Genomic DNA, 16,998 nt, shown 5'->3' with positions numbered 1-16,998 from the left:
TAGATAGGAATGCTGTAAGATTTTTTGTCTTGCGGATTAAAAATCAGGAATATCATGCTGTGTTGTATTGATAAAATGTTGGAGGTAAATACGGAAAGAATTATAGTTAACTTTATCCAATATACTTTAGATGATGTGTTGTAGATTATAATTTTAAAACTGTTATTGAGGTATAACATATATATACACACATATATAAATATGCATAATTGCATTAACCATATATATGTAGATTGATGAATTTTTATTATGTATACATCCAGGCAACCTCCATCTACATAAAGGTTTAGAAAATTTCCAGTCCTCCATAAGGTTGACTGCATTTAAAAATAATGTCTATATTATAATTAAAATAAATGAAAAAGATTTCAGTATTTAACACGTTAAAATATTTAAATAAAATGTAGCTTTCACTATAGAAAATTTGAAAAATTAAGGGAAGAAATAACCTTCCATTGTTTTACCACCTTGAAAAACTATATTATGGTTTTTTGTTTTTTGTTTTAGTGCTGGCTGGTATGGGAATCATAACCCTTGACGTCTACAGAGTGAGCTAGAAAAACTATTTTAACTATTTAACTATTTTTCTGATAATTTCATTCACTTTTTCCACATTTTTAAAAAATTGTGAGCAGAGCATATATAAAATTTTGAATCTTGCTTTTTTCACCTAGCATTATATTGTATGCATTTTCAATGCTGTTTCATAATTCTCTGTACTTACAATTGTTTGATCTGCAAAATATTGTATTCAATGAACATACTGTCATTTTCTTGAGTATTCCCCTGTTGTTAGAAATGAAATTTCTTTTAGTATTTTGTTACACTTCCCTCTGTGTAACAGAGACCAAAAAAAGGAAAGAATTACTCAAAGCACCATGAATGAAGAAGCCTAGAGGGACTGCAGTCCATCAGGGGCAGCAGCTTTGATTCAAAATTAGCTTTTCTTTTTATTGTCATGACAAGGAAGTTTCACAAGAAAAATCAGTTGATTCAATCATCAGAGAAGGACATAAAAACAAAGGCAGTATTACAGAAGTTAATTATGGCTAAGTATAGCTTAAACAATGGAAACTAGTAACATCAATAAAATTAACAATGTGACATTCCAGAATGCAATTTGTAAAAAGCTAAATCGATCCACCAACAAACAACTTGACCTCAGCATTTTCTTTTTCACATATTTTTCTACACAATTTCCTCAGCATATTTAAAAAACAATCAAGCAGCTTCCTCAACATATCTTAACAACAATCAGTAGGTTAAATAGTCAATAGTCCTTTGAGATGGAATCAAACCAGTGACCTAAAATAGTCAAATTCTTTCAACATCTTTTAACAACAATTAGTATGTTAAATAATCAAAATACACAATCCCATCCCTAAACAGTGATTAGAATTGATTAGACGGGCTTTTGCCAAGCTGTGGACTTTGGTCTCTACTCGAGGGCTTTGGCCCTATGCATGCATTTACCTAAAAATCCTATTCTGAGATCAAAGGAGAATCAAGATTTCTAACCCTCTATAGTATTTTGCTCTTGGCTGTGATTAACAGCCAAGAATATAGAATTTTTCCATTTGATAGTGGGTTTTTGAATACTCATTTTACTAAAAGGAAGGAAAATCCATCTTTTTCTTTAGTACCTTTGCCAAGACATTAATTTTACTTGACTTTCAACAAATATGGTGTTGGAAAATTCAAAATTAATGACATGCTTTGCCTAAAATAAGTACCTGCTTATTACATCAACCTTATTGTTAATTAATTGCTTACACTCTCGCTTCTCTGACCGAGCTTGCTTATCTGCTTAGACAATGTGAATTCCAAGAAAACAAAACTTACTGCTGCATTAGCCTCTTAAATGTGAGAAAATGAAACCTAAAACCCAGAAAATTTTGCCTATATAAATCTTGTAAGACCTAAACTCAGGGTTCAGATTTTGGAGTGCTAGCTCATCTGGGTCCACCATTGTAGTAAAATACCTGACTCTCCAACCCTCTGAGTGCCAACTGCTTCTTTGTCAAGCCTGTTCCATAACAATAGGATCATAGTACAGAAGCCTGAAAGGAATCTTGGAAGCAACTTTGGTTCTGCCTAATTTCTATAACATTTCCAGGAGATAGTCATATAAAACTATAGTGTGATCACTTCCACTGGTTCTTCAGTTGCTATTGCCATGTTCATCATTGACACATGAAACTATTCTGTAATTTTTAAAGCCAGCCTCTCAGGCTACCTTTTATGAAATGAGTGCCACCACCCACCCCTACTCTAGCAACTTCTGTCCACTGATTTTAGTCATCGAGTTACCTGTCTTCCTCTTTGTGCTTTTTGGCTTCTACTTTGTCTCTGTAGTTCCTCCCTTCCCTTCTCCACCCTGCTCCCTGACAAAAGGCTGATGGGTAGGGACTACATCAGCGACTAGCTGACAGTGTCTCCAGCCAGGAAGAAGGATGTGAAATGAGGATATTTCCTCTCCTGGTTGCTTTTATGCCAAATCACTTAAAGCTGGCTTTGTCACTCCATCAAAGATCACAGCTCCTCTCTAGGTAAACCCTCTCCACAAAACTTTCTTAAATTTCTTTTTCAGGGTTTGTTAACCATTCCTTCACCTTGTCTCTTCATGACTATGGGTAATAGCCCAGGATACTGTGCTACTCTGTGGTTCTCCTGCCTCCTTCCCACTCAAGTGTAAATAGTCCCTTTCATAAAGGTACTTTGTCCTAATTTGAGTGTGCTGTCTTTTTCCTGTTTCCTGCTGAGAAGTGTCTAACTTGTTCCAGGTACACTCTTAAGAAATGTAACCCAGATTGTCACGAAATTGGAGTTGTAACTATTGGCTTTGTTGATACTGATGATCCAGAAAATAATGACGTGGTTCAACCTGCTCACCTTGTTACCAAACCGAATGGAGTTCCTTTGCCTGCATGCAATAGAAAACCAAACACTGAAGTACAGGTCTTTGCATCAGAGAAAAAAGGTTTTTTTTCCAGGTGTCCAAGCAAGAAGATGGGAGAAATGTATCTCAAATCCTTCTTGTCTCAAACAGGAAAGAAGGGATATTTATGGGGAAGTGGATGGGGTGGTGCAAGCCATGGGGGCTTGAGATTGGCTGAAGGGTTTAAGGGAGATCTTCAACAATCTGTGCAAGCACACATTGTCTACAAGCCTCAGCATGTTCAAAAAACTGGCAGTAGCAGGAACTTGTGCTGGAGTTTTTGATTCACTGACGTCAAAAGGTCACCCATCTGACATTCATGCAAGCTTAGTGGAGAGGTCTGTCAGCTTGACCAGTTTAGCTTTATTTGTGTTGGGCCACTCTTACTCCAAAGGTTCTGCAAAAACAGCTTTGGCACACAACTAACAATTCCTGTGCCAGAAGCATTATCTTAAAAGGCAGATGGGAAGAAACAAAATGAGAGGTTAGTTATGGAAATTTACTGAGAGAACAAGCAATTTAAACAGGGAATACATTTTAACTGAGAAATCACTAGTAACCACCTCTTTAGTTTTCTCCTCTGCATTGCTCTATCACTTCACAATTCCACTTTAGAATGAGAAAGAAACTTCACTAATAAACTTAGATAATACAGTTAATCCTTAATGGCTTATGAACTAAAAGTGTTGTTTGTCTTTGTTTGTTTGTTTTGCTCTCCCTTAAAGTTCAGATTTTTAAGTAAATAAATTAAATTAAATTAAAAAGGGGCTGGCCAGTTAGCTCAGTTGGTTAGAGTGTAGTGTTATAACACCAAGGTCAAGGGTTTAGATTCCTGTACTGGCCAGTTGCCAAATAAATAAATTAATTTAAAAAATAAAGTTCAGGGCCGGCCCGGTGGCGCACTGGAGAGTGCGCTGCTTGGGAGCACGGCGGTGCTTCCGCTGAGGGTTTGGATCCCATGTAGAGACTGGTTCCTGCTCACTGGCTGAGCACGGTGCGGGCACAACACCGAGGGTTGCAATCCCGTTGCCGGTCCCTGGTATGGGCGTGACACCAAGGGTTGCGATCCCGTTACCGGTCAGTAAAAAAGACAAAAAGGAAAAAATATAAAAAAATAAAGTTCAGATTTTTATCTCATGTAAATTCTCATGGTAGCTAAGTGGCTGTGCAAGAGTTATTTAAATAATAGTATGAATAGACATTATAAGAGCTAGATGTGTTGGGGGTTTTTTTTTGCTTCATTTTGTTTTCCAGTAGGTCGTTTATTTGAAATCTATTTTTTTGATGTAAGTGTTTATTGCAATAAACTTCCCTCTTAATAATGCTTTTGCAGTGTCACACAGGTTTTAGTCTGATGTGTCTTTATTTTCATTAGTTTTTTTTTTTTTTTTTTTAAAGATGACCGGTAAGGGGATCTCAACCCCTGGCTCGGTGTTGTCAGTACCACACTCAGCCAGTGAGCAAACCGGCCATCCCTATATAGGATCTGAACCCATGGCCTTGGTGTCATCAGCACCACACTCTACTGAGTGAGCCACGGGCCGGCCTTATTTTCATTAGTTTCAATAAATTTTTTTTAATCTGAACATAATTGATTGTACTTATCTGTGGGGTACTGTGTTGAACATCAATACTGTGTGCAATATGTGATGAAATCAGGATAATTAGTATATTCAACATTACACAATATAATCATTTTTTATGGCCCTTTATCAATATCATGCTAACCCCCTTCCCTCTCCCCCTTTCCCTAGATGTGTATTTTACATTGCTAGCTGGTCATTGCTCAGCAGACTATGATGAAGTAATAACTCTGTCATCACAACTTTAAAAGCAACAGTCAACCTCTGTGAGTGCTCAAGTTATCCCATACCTGTAAGACAATCCCCTTTAGAATCTGAAGTAATTCTTCCAAGCCTTTGAGAGCATTATCTGGCAAGTTACTTTCTGAGTGTGCTTAATCTAAATTGTTATTTTATAGGAAAAATTATTTTTGAGTAGTGTTACAGAGTCAACTGAAATGTGGCATGATAAAATCGCTATGTTAATTGTCTCCTTTTACAAGGAGTGCTTCAAACTTGATGAGAGGGAACAAGTGAAGGTGTCCCAAATGTTAACTCAATCCACTATAGTATCTTCTTCATGTTTCTCCTCTGACTTCCACTCGGACTTGTTTTGTTCTCACAGAGGAGAGGGTGTGGATCAGTAAGTTAGAAAAAGAAGTGAAGGGCTGAACGAAGGTCAAGGAAAGCCTGGGCTTCCTCCTGGTTTTGGGCAATCTTCTCCTCACTTTGCTTATGCAATCTCATCTATTTCCATGTTTCTAATTACTATTTATCACAGATGGCTCCCAAATTTAAATCTCTAGCACAGACTTATCTGAGCTCCAGACTCACAGATATAACTGTTGTGTTGACATCTCCCAGTGAAATGTCTCAAAATACCTCACATTTATGACCTTCCTTCTCACACCCAGGTTTGCTNCATTACACAATATAATCATTTTTTATGGCCCTTTATCAATATCATGCTAACCCCCTTCCCTCTCCCCCTTTCCCTAGATGTGTATTTTACATTGCTAGCTGGTCATTGCTCAGCAGACTATGATGAAGTAATAACTCTGTCATCACAACTTTAAAAGCAACAGTCAACCTCTGTGAGTGCTCAAGTTATCCCATACCTGTAAGACAATCCCCTTTAGAATCTGAAGTAATTCTTCCAAGCCTTTGAGAGCATTATCTGGCAAGTTACTTTCTGAGTGTGCTTAATCTAAATTGTTATTTTATAGGAAAAATTATTTTTGAGTAGTGTTACAGAGTCAACTGAAATGTGGCATGATAAAATCGCTATGTTAATTGTCTCCTTTTACAAGGAGTGCTTCAAACTTGATGAGAGGGAACAAGTGAAGGTGTCCCAAATGTTAACTCAATCCACTATAGTATCTTCTTCATGTTTCTCCTCTGACTTCCACTCGGACTTGTTTTGTTCTCACAGAGGAGAGGGTGTGGATCAGTAAGTTAGAAAAAGAAGTGAAGGGCTGAACGAAGGTCAAGGAAAGCCTGGGCTTCCTCCTGGTTTTGGGCAATCTTCTCCTCACTTTGCTTATGCAATCTCATCTATTTCCATGTTTCTAATTACTATTTATCACAGATGGCTCCCAAATTTAAATCTCTAGCACAGACTTATCTGAGCTCCAGACTCACAGATATAACTGTTGTGTTGACATCTCCCAGTGAAATGTCTCAAAATACCTCACATTTATGACCTTCCTTCTCACACCCAGGTTTGCTCCTCTTCCTAAGGTCTATGCATAAGACAATGGCACCACCATGCATGCAATGACACAACCTAGAAGCCTAAGGATCATCTTGACACATCCTCTCCCTAATCTCCTCATTCCTCCTCACACTATTTCCAAAATATCACATACAACCACTCTGTCCTTCTCCAGGTCTAGCTCTTTAGTCCTGCTACTATCACCTTTTGCACAGACAACAGCAGTAACCTCCTAACCAATTTCTCAGCATTCACTCTTCCCAACCTTTCAAGTAGTTCTCCATGCTACAGCTGGGGTGATCATTTTGAAATGCCAATGTATTCATGTTAAAAAGTGTGCATGTTCGCAAACACACATATGCATGCACACATGCACATGTACCCATCTTTCTTTCTTCATTATACTTCATTGACTTCCTATTTCTCTTATAATAATCAAAGCTTTTTAATCTTGTGTAAGAATCACTGCATTTTCTGGTCTCTTCCTGTTTCTACAAATTAATCTTAATTTCAGCTTTACAACTAGGAGATGTGAAACCTTGGATAAGTTAATTAACTTCTCTGTGCCTCTATTTCTATACCTGCAAAATGCGGATAATAATAGTATGTTCCAATTAGGATTGTCATGAGGATCAATGTAAAGTGCTTGGGACTTAGTAGGGGCCCTACAAATAGCTCTTATTAGAACATCTTAGCTCTTTTCAAGTCATTCTGACTTTTCCCCTAAAAGGTGTCATACAACCTTCCACAATAGGACCTTTGCACATGCTGTTCACTCTGAACACTGATCCCTTCCATCATCAACTAGCATCTCTTCCTCCAGTAAGCCTTTCATGATCTCTTTGACTAGATTAAGTCCCTCTATTATACTATTTCATAACATCTATACCTCTCCTTTTTTTTTTTTAAGTGATCTGACTGGTGACAGGGATTGAACCCTGGACCTTGGTATTATCAGCACCACACTCTAATCAACTGAGCTGACCTACCAGCCCTCATATACCTTTCCTTAGTAGCACTTACCACAATCATATTTTTACATTTATTTAGGTGATCATATGATTGTCTATGTCCCTCTCGGCTGTAAATCCATGAGTGTAGGCAGCGGAAATGGGATCATTTCCCCCTCTTTAACATCATAACCTCAATCCATAGCATCGTGCCTGTCACAGAATAAATATTCATAAACAGTTGAATGAATGAAAATTAATCTCATTGTGCACTGTGAGGAGCTCAGAGGCACTGAGACTCTCTAGGATGTGGTTTGCAGTTGCCTCTCTCCTCTGTAAGACAGCAGTCTTTGTATGAATAAGAATGGATGTTACAAGGAGAGTCACCAGCAGAGACCAAAGAAAAGAAGAGGATGTCCCTCTCCACACAGCCCATTCCAGAGAGACAGACGAAGCACCTGCTCTACGATCATATTAGGGGACCTGAACACACCACTCAGCATTGGACAGATCATCTAGGCAACAAATCAACAGAGTAACCATTACTCTTTCAGAAGGAGAGAAGAAAGCTGGGGTTATCAGTGGTGGGAGGGGGGAGGGAGAGAGGGATGGGGAGAGATTAGACAAGGGGCATAAAGAATAAGTACGATTTGTAACAATATATATGCAAGTAATATTGATTTGATTAACCTATGTCAATGTTGAACCCCAAAAATATATATAATGATAAATATATATATTATGATTCAATAAAAATTAAAAAACAAAAAACAAAAAACAAAAACCCCAAAGAAATTCAAGAATAATAATAAAAAAAAGAATGGGTGTTATTCAAGGAAACTCTGCCTAACAATGGACCCCAAGCTAAGTTTCACCAGGATTCTGGTGATTACCCCTTCTCTAAGTGTAGGTCATCTCTAAGAGGACCACATTTTAGTAGACGTATGGTTCCAAAACCATGCCATTTGATAAGGCCAACCTAAATATACAAAACAGTAATGCCCCCCCTTAAAGAATCTTCCCAGGATAGTTTAGTCATTGGAGTTCTGTCTTGACCAGATGTCAGACAATTCCTGGTATCTTTGATTTTCTTCCTCTTGGGCCTGGTTCTAGTTTGCTTCATTTTATTTTATTTTTTACTTTTTTTGGTGGCTGGCCAGTATAGGGACCCGAACCCTTGACCTTGGTGTTATAACACCTTGCTCTAACCAACTGAGCAATCTGGCCAGCCTTTAGTTTGCTTCATTTTAATTTGCTCCTTCTTCATAGTGCTATACAAGGGTGAACTAATAACAGCTAACATTTACTAGATTTTGGTGTTTGCTATTGCCAGGCACCCTATAAGGCATTCTTTGTATATCAGTTTGCTTTTCCTTAATTAGAGAAAAGAACCCTCTCAAGTAAATACTATAATTAGCCCCATTTTACAGGTGAGAGCACAGAGGTTTAGAGAGATAAATAAACTTGCCTAATATTTATATGGCCAGTAAGTTGTAGAGCCGGATTTTGAACACAGGTAGTCTGATGCTATATCACAGCTTTATGTACTACTCTGTACTGCCTAGGTGCAGCTAGTGATGTCTTACTGACCCTAACTCATTAGCCTCTCATCCAGTGGGGTAAGCTCCGAAGACCATTCAATTTACCTTCTTAAGCTGCCAAACACATCATTGTATGACTGTGAGCTAGCGCTATAACACCCACCAAACTGAGAAGGTATCCTGAGACCAAAGAATAAGCAAGCAGCTCTATATAGTGTACAAGCAGTTGTTTTATTGTTGTTGTTGCTATTATTATTGTTGATGGGAGGTTACTTACAGGGAATGGATCAGGTGGACTATAGTTACACTTCTTGCTGTATAACGAAGACACAAAAAAGATCACTCAAAGCACCATGAATGTGATGAGAAGCCCGAAGGGACTGCACCTCAGCAACTTCTCTGTTAGAAGGAGAAGACTGAGTATAGCCCCAATTCAAAGTTAGCTTCTGTTTTTATTGTAAAGACAAGGAAGTTTCACAAGAAAAATTAGTTGATTCAATCATTTCAAAAGAACACAAAGACATAGGCAACATGACAAAAATTATCCATAGCTGAGTATAGCTTAAACAACAGAAACTATCATTTAAATTAACAACGTGACATTCCAAAGTACAATTTGTGAAAAGCTAAGTTGATCAAACTGTGATCATTATCTAATCTAAAATATAACCTCTTCTTAAATGATTTAAGCAAAAGTTACATTCTTACGATTAAATCTAAGTATAATTGTCTCTAAAGTTTCCACCAATAAACAGCCTGCCCTTAGCAAACATTTTTTCACATTTTTCCCTACAGCAATTCTTTCAAAATCTTTTAACAACAATCAGTATGTTAAATAATCAAAGTACATAATCCCATCCCTAAACAGTGATTAGGGTTGATTAGATGGGCCTTTGCCCACTAGCTGTAGGCTTTTGCCTCCTAGGAGAGGACTTTTGTCCCATATATGCATTATCTAAAAACCCTATCTAAAAATCCACTGAGAATCAACATATACTTGATTAGAATTGATTAGATGGGCTTTTGCCCCGCTAGCGGTGGGCTCTTGCACCCTAGCTAAGGACTTTTGTCCCATAAGTTTTTTAGCTAAAGAGCCCTGTCTAAAAATCAAATGAGAATCAAGATTTTTAACCCTTTACAGACTACCAATCAGAATGCTATGCAGCTGCTTTCTCCTCAACCCTAGCGGGGAGGAGTTGAAGTTTATAAGTGACTTAGAGACAAAATTGGAGCTATGCCAAAGAGAGAAAGGCTGCAGAAGTGGAAGATCCCCAGATCCCTCGCAGCCATTTGTTGCTTATCTTTGGGATTGCTAGTCATTCTCCTTCTCTTACACAAGCATAGCATTCTGTTCCTTTCTCTTTCTCAGTTGCTAAGTAACATGTGCAGGAAAAAATTGTTAACTATTGAAGCCAGAGCTCTGAAGTCCATGAAGATAGAGTGAGTTCTGACCAGCATTCCTATAATTATGAACACCATATACATCAGAGGGCCAAGTTATCCAGATTCAAAACAGGACATGTCTTGATTTGTGACTGGACATATCATGAGTGCTGGCGCAATGTAGATGCTCAATAAAACTGATTTATTAAGTGATACATGGATCATACAAGTCACACAATCATAAACCTTTTAATTGAATTATAAAATTTCCCCATGCAATTTTTCCACAAAACAGGGTCTTCTCCAAAAACATAGAATAAGGAATTTCTTTCTAAATTCATTCTCTATTGTTCAGACAATCAGATTATAAACGTACACTTTTGGTATCTATCTATTCATTCCATAACTACTTATTGACCAAGGTACAATGTGTCTTGACTTTGTCTCACTAGAGAATGAAACTCATTTTTTCTCTGATGACTATGGATCCTGGCATCTCTTTTGTCTTCCCTCCTTTTATAGATAGGCCTGTCCAGTATTTCCTTCTGGGATGTTCCACACAGGCATGGAGCTTCATCTGTCACTGGTATCCCCAGCAAGCCTTTCTCTCCCAAGCCTAACCTACATTGCACTGCAAGAGGTACCTTGCTATAGATACCATAGTGACTATGATTTTTATAAGTATTCATTATTCATAATAAGATAAAAGGATCATTTTTTATTACAATGAGTTTGCTTTATAGAGAAATTAATACATAATTATTCCACAATTTTTAAAATTCCATATCAGCCTCCAGAATAACAATTACATTAGATAAAATTTAAAGAACCTGCACTGTATGTTAAGCATGGAGCTAACAAAATTAAATTACTATTTCAATTTTATATATGAGGAAAATCGTCGATGGTGTGGAAGGACTTTCTTAAGATCCTCAAGAGGTTGGCCAGCTATCTCACTTGGGAAAGTGTGGTGCTGAGAACACCAAGGTCAAGGGTTTGGATCCCCATACTGGCCAGCCACAAGCAAATAAACAAACAAAAAACCCGGTACCAAAGAAAAGACCCTTAGCTGGAAAGTAGGAGTCCAGATTTACACTCAGGTCTCTCCATAAAGCCAGCATTCTCTACCATTGACAGCATCTTTTTAAAGGGCAATTAGTATTTTGTTTATAGATATACCAAAATACTTAGTAATATCTTCTTTATTTTTGAATGTTTAGGTTGATTCCAATGTTTTAATCTTAGAAGGAGCACTTCGATAAACATTAAAGTCAAACCTTTTCTATGCAGTAAAAATAGGTTTATAGTTCCTTTCAGAGTATGTAAATAATATATGCTTACTGCCTTAGTCCATTCAGGCTGCTATAACAAAATACCTTAGACTGGGTAATTTACAAACAACAGAAAGTTATTGCTCACAGCTCTGGAGACTGGGAAGTCCAAGATCAAGGCACTAGCAGATTTGATATCTCATGAGGGCCTGTTCTTCATAAATGGTGCACCTTTTCTGTGTCCTCATATGGCAGAAAGGGCAAAGAAGCTCATTCAGGCCTCTTTTATAGGGGCACTAATCCCATTCATGAGGGTGGATTTAATCACTTCCCAAAGGCCCCACCTCTTAATACTATCACATTAGGTATTAGATTCCAACACATGAATTTGGAGGAGAACACCAACATTCAGACCATAGCACTTACTATTTATAAAAATCAAGGAATACGTAGAATCATAAGGGAGGAAGTAAATATCATGTGAAATTTTACCACACTGTAATAATCACCATTAACATTTTGCTGATCACAATTTTACACCTCTTTTATCCAACCACACATGCAAACCATGTTTAATTTTTTTTTTTTTTTTTTTAAAGATGACCAGTAAGGGGATCTTAACCCTTGATTTGGTGTTGTCAGCACCACGCTCAGCCAGTGAGCGAACCGGCCATCCCTATATGGGATCCGAACTCGGGGCCTTGGTGTTATCAGCACCGCACTCTCCCAAGTGAGCCACCGGGCCAGCCCAACCATGTTTAATTTTACATGAATAAAATCTTCTGTCTCTCACTCTTCTACATTTCCTAACTTCTACTCAATGAATGTTATATGTGGAAGTAGATGAGAGGTTCATTATTTATTTTACAAAAATGGGATTGTATTATACATACTTCTCTCCAATTTGCTCTTCTCATTTAAAACTACATCATGGAAATTTCTCCAAGACTACTAGTATCAATCTAATTTTCCCTTTTTAATGACTGCATAATATTCCACTGCATAAATATGCCACGGTTTATCCAATCATTCCCTTATTTTTAAAAATTTTATTTAGTTTTGGTTTTTTTTCCCTACCAAACAAAGAAAGCGTTAATCAACATCCATATACAAATAACCTTACCTGCTGGTGCCTTTATTTCTATGGAATAGACTTCCTGAAGTTGCAGTCTTGTGTGACTTCCAAACCTAGTCCAGAAGTTGGCAAACTATGGCCCACGGGCCAAATCTTGCCAGCTCCTTTCCCCTCATTTTTGTAATGGCCTGTGATCTAAGAATAGATTCTCACATTTTTTTAATGACTGAAAACAATCAAAAGAAGAAAAATATTTTGTTGACGCATGAAAATTTTATGAAATTCAAATTTCAGTGTATATCTGATGAAAAAACAAACTGTTTTTCACAGCACACTTCTGTGACCAGATATGGGGGGGCGTTCCCCAAACACCAAACAGTTATCTAGTGGACACCAACTAGGTGCCGTATAATTAAATTCAATGCTGACACTATCTTCCTAGAGATACCATCAGATCCTACAGGTTAAGGGCTCAGTCCCACAAGACTGCCCACCCCGCCCCTGGTGCTACTGACTGACTGGCTATAAACTGGCATGCCTACAATCCTCATTCCCTGCTTTGATTAATTTGATAGAGAGTTCTCAGAACTCAGGGAAACACTTTGCTTATATTTACTGCTTTATTACAAAGGATACAGATGAAGAGACTCATAGACTGACGTATGGGCAAAAGGGCATGGAGCTTCCATACCCTCCCTAGGCATGCTACCCTCCAGATATCTCCACATGTCCAGCTATCTGGAAAATCTTTGAACCCTATTCTTTGGGTTTTTATGGTGGCTTCATTACTTAGGCATGATTGATTGCGTGATTGATTACATGATTGGCCACTGGTGATCAATTCAACCTTCATCCCATCTCTCCTCCCTGGAGATTGTGTTGTGGGGCTGGAAGTCCCAACCTTCTAATCATACCTCGTTCCTCTGGTGACCAGCCCCCATTCTAAAGCTATCTAGGGGCCACTAGCCACCAGTCTCATTGGCATACAGAGGACACTCATCACTCTAGAGATTCCAAGAGTTATAGAGGTTGTACACCAGGAGCCAGGGGCAGAGACCAAATATATACTTCTTTTATATATATATATATATATATATATATATATATTCTTATATATATTTCTTATATCACAGTATTGCAGTATAAATAAAATTTTAGTGCCAAGGTTAAGGGTTCAGATCTCTGTACCTTACCAGCTGCCAAAATAAAATAAATAATAAAATATATAAAATAAAATAAAATTTTGTTGGAACACAGCCGTGCTCGTTCACTTCTGTACTGTCTGTAGCTACATTCATGCTACCATGGCAGAGTTGAATCACTGTGCTAGAGGAAGTATGGCCCACAAAGCCTAGAATATTTACTATCTGGTCCTACAAAGAAGAAGTTTGCTGATCCCTGACCTAAGCAATTGATGTACTTCTCTTACTATTAAGTGGGCAAGTTAACTATTGAAAAATACATTTATTTTCAGCTCTATTTACAATAGCCAGGCTATGGAACCACCTAAATGTTCATCAGTGGATGACTGGATAAGGAAATTGTGGTGTATATACACAATGGATACTATTCAGCCATAAAAAAGAATGAAATTCTGCCATTCATAGCAACATGGATGAGCCTGGAGAAAATTACGCTAAGTGAAACAGCCCTGGTGCAGAAAGAGAAATACCTCATGTGCTCACTCATAAGTGGGAGCTGAGTTCATAAATTAAAAAATAATATATATATATATATATATAGATAGATAGATAGATAGATAGATAGATAGAGAGAGAGAGAGAGAGAGAGAGGAAAACAATAATCACAATAATACGTTGAACTTTTGGAAGGAGAGTACAGAACTCTGGTTACTAGAGGTGGAAAAGGGGAAAGGGAGTAGAGAGGGAAGGGGGGTAATGAGAAATTGGTTAACGAACACAAAGAATGATTTCGTATTATAATGATGAATAATCTAACTATCCTGATTTGCCCATTGCACATTGTACACAAGTATTGATAGTCAACTTTGTACCCCACAAATATGCATAATAAATTCTCTTTTAAAAAAAACTAAAGGGGCTGGCAGGTTAGCTCAGTCGGTTAGAACACAGCCCTATAACACCAGGGTCACGGGTTAGGATCCCCATACTGGCCAGCCACCCAAAATTAAAAATAATAAATAAATAAACTAAAAAAAATATATAAATAAATAAGAAAAAAATCAATAGCTAATGAATTTGGGGGACTATGGAAAGCCATATTGGAAAGATACATATATTGATTATTCCTTCTGTATAAAAATAACTTTCATATTCAGATTTTAACAGTTATCAGCATAGGTATAATATGTGGGGTGATGGGAAGATGTGTTCTTTGGACAGGTTGCAGTTCAGTAAAAAAGAAAGACCTTGGTTTCTCTAACTGTGCAGCTGAGGACAGAACCTTAGCATCAAGCTCAGTTTGTTCCTTCCTCCTTCGTGTCCACCCTATCCATAGTGCCTTTGGCTGCCTGGGAATAGCCAGGCAACCAGCTGCTACTTTGTTTGTTTCAATTTTGCGAAGTTTACTGGAAGCCAAATTTGAAGATTGACCTGGGAAACACTGTCCCACAGAGTCAGAGAAGTGCTCCCCCAGCTGCTACTTTGAACACCAGGCTAAAATAAGCAGGAACAGCAGCGAGGCTTACCCAAGAAGGAGCTGTTAAAAAGCATGAGAGAGCAAGCTGACTGAGTTATTACTAATACTGGCAGTCCAGCAAGAGGACATGGGATTGCAGGTGGATGACCTCAGCCCCGAACAGAAAGACATGCGTGGTAATAAAGTAAAGAAAAATGCCAATGGAAAAAAACCACAGCACATATATATTTCTTTTTGGGGGCGGCTGGCTGGTATGTGGATCCAAACCCATGACCTTGGTGTTATAAGGCTGCACTCTAACCAACTGAGCTAAACAGCCATCCGTACATCTTATTTTTTTTATATAGCTAAACACAGAGAAATAACTGATTTTTTTTCTGTAGGTGTGTCTACAGAGCTCCCCATTCTGATTAAAGTTGCCCTTGAAAAGTCAAAGCAATTGGGCCGGCCCGTGGCTCACTCGGGAGAGTGCGGTGCTGTTAACACCAAGGCCCCGGGTTCAGATCCCATATAGGGATGGCTGGTTCGCTCACTGGCTGAGCGTGGTGCTGACAACACCAAGTCAAGGGTTAAGATCCCCTTACCGGTCATCTTTTAAAAAAAAAAAAAAAGAAAAGTCAAAGCAATTAATTTAGTGTATTATTGGAAGTTAAGCATTCCAAGAGGTAGGAAAAACGAGAGTACAGGAAAACCAACCAACAGGTCAGAAGGTGTAGCTGTGGGATTTTAACACTTTGTACCCTGTATTTTTTTGTTTAAAGGAGAAGCTTATTTGCCCACTGTTCATAGAAGTAATTTCTTAGACTTTCAAATAGAACAAGTCCCTCCCATTCCCTTTGCCACTACAAGGTCTACTGGTTTCTCTCAGCCAGCCAGCTACCAAGTGTTGGTGGAGTGGGGCTACTCGGCTAAGCACTGAGCATTCCACAGAGCAAAACGCAACTCCTGCCTTCAGGAAACGTGCAATCGACTGGGGCAAGAGAAACCGTAAGCACAATAAATCCGTACATGCTATAATATTTGAGGCTGACAGAAGCAATGGAAAAAATAAAGCAGGGAGGGGGAGGGTGGTGGCAGTGAAGGGAGAGGCATAATCTTAACTACTGTGGTCAGAAGAGGCCTCTCTGAGAAGGTGGCACAGGAGCGTGAACTCCAAGGCAGTGAGAATTGAGCATGCGCACCGCAGGGGTGAGACTCCAAGCAGAGGGACTCGCCAGTACAAAGGTTTCGAGGTGAAGTACACCTGGCATTGTGAAGGGACCGTAAGAGTCCAGAGGGTTATAGGGAAGCTGCGAGGAGGAGATACTTAGGAAAGGGGCTGGAGAGTTAAGAGGCTGGTGGCTGGGTTGGATCCATAGCCTTGTAGGCTTTGGTTTTCACTTTGGGTGAAATTCCTTCCTTTAAAGTGAAGATCTAACATCTAAGATCTGAGATTCACATCTAAGTCCCCATACCTTCTGCCATCCTGTTTTGGCCCTAATCATCCCCACCCTCTCCTGAATATCTCTGTATCATCCTACAGACAGCTCATCAGGGCTGGGATCAGGAAAACGTGTCACACATGTACATCCAGTAGAGATGTTAAACTAGTTAGGGCTTGTTTGATGTGTCCAATTGTAAGGAGAGCACATCAAATAATAAAGCGATGTTAAATATTTTTAGTTATATTTTTATAGATGTGTTCCAGAAATGGTATGAAATTCTTAGAAATCTGATAGTCCCGATATTAACACTGGTCAACAACCTTGTCCATTTGTGTCCTTAACCTAAATAACAAAAATGCTGAGAGTTTAGCTCTTTTGAAAGAGGTTCCCAAGGAACTTTGTGCAAATTCACAACAGAGATTGGATGAATCTATTTAGCTCCTCTGATAAAGATTCAAATTGACCCAAACTAGCCTCTTTGGTTGCACATTGGTGTTTCTTTGGTTGAAGTTAACATTTCT

This window comes from Galeopterus variegatus, unplaced genomic scaffold (assembly GCF_000696425.1).
Source record: "Galeopterus variegatus unplaced genomic scaffold, G_variegatus-3.0.2 Scaffold1019, whole genome shotgun sequence".
Classification (NCBI taxonomy): domain Eukaryota; kingdom Metazoa; phylum Chordata; class Mammalia; order Dermoptera; family Cynocephalidae; genus Galeopterus; species Galeopterus variegatus.
Note: the sequence above shows the minus strand (reverse complement) of the source record.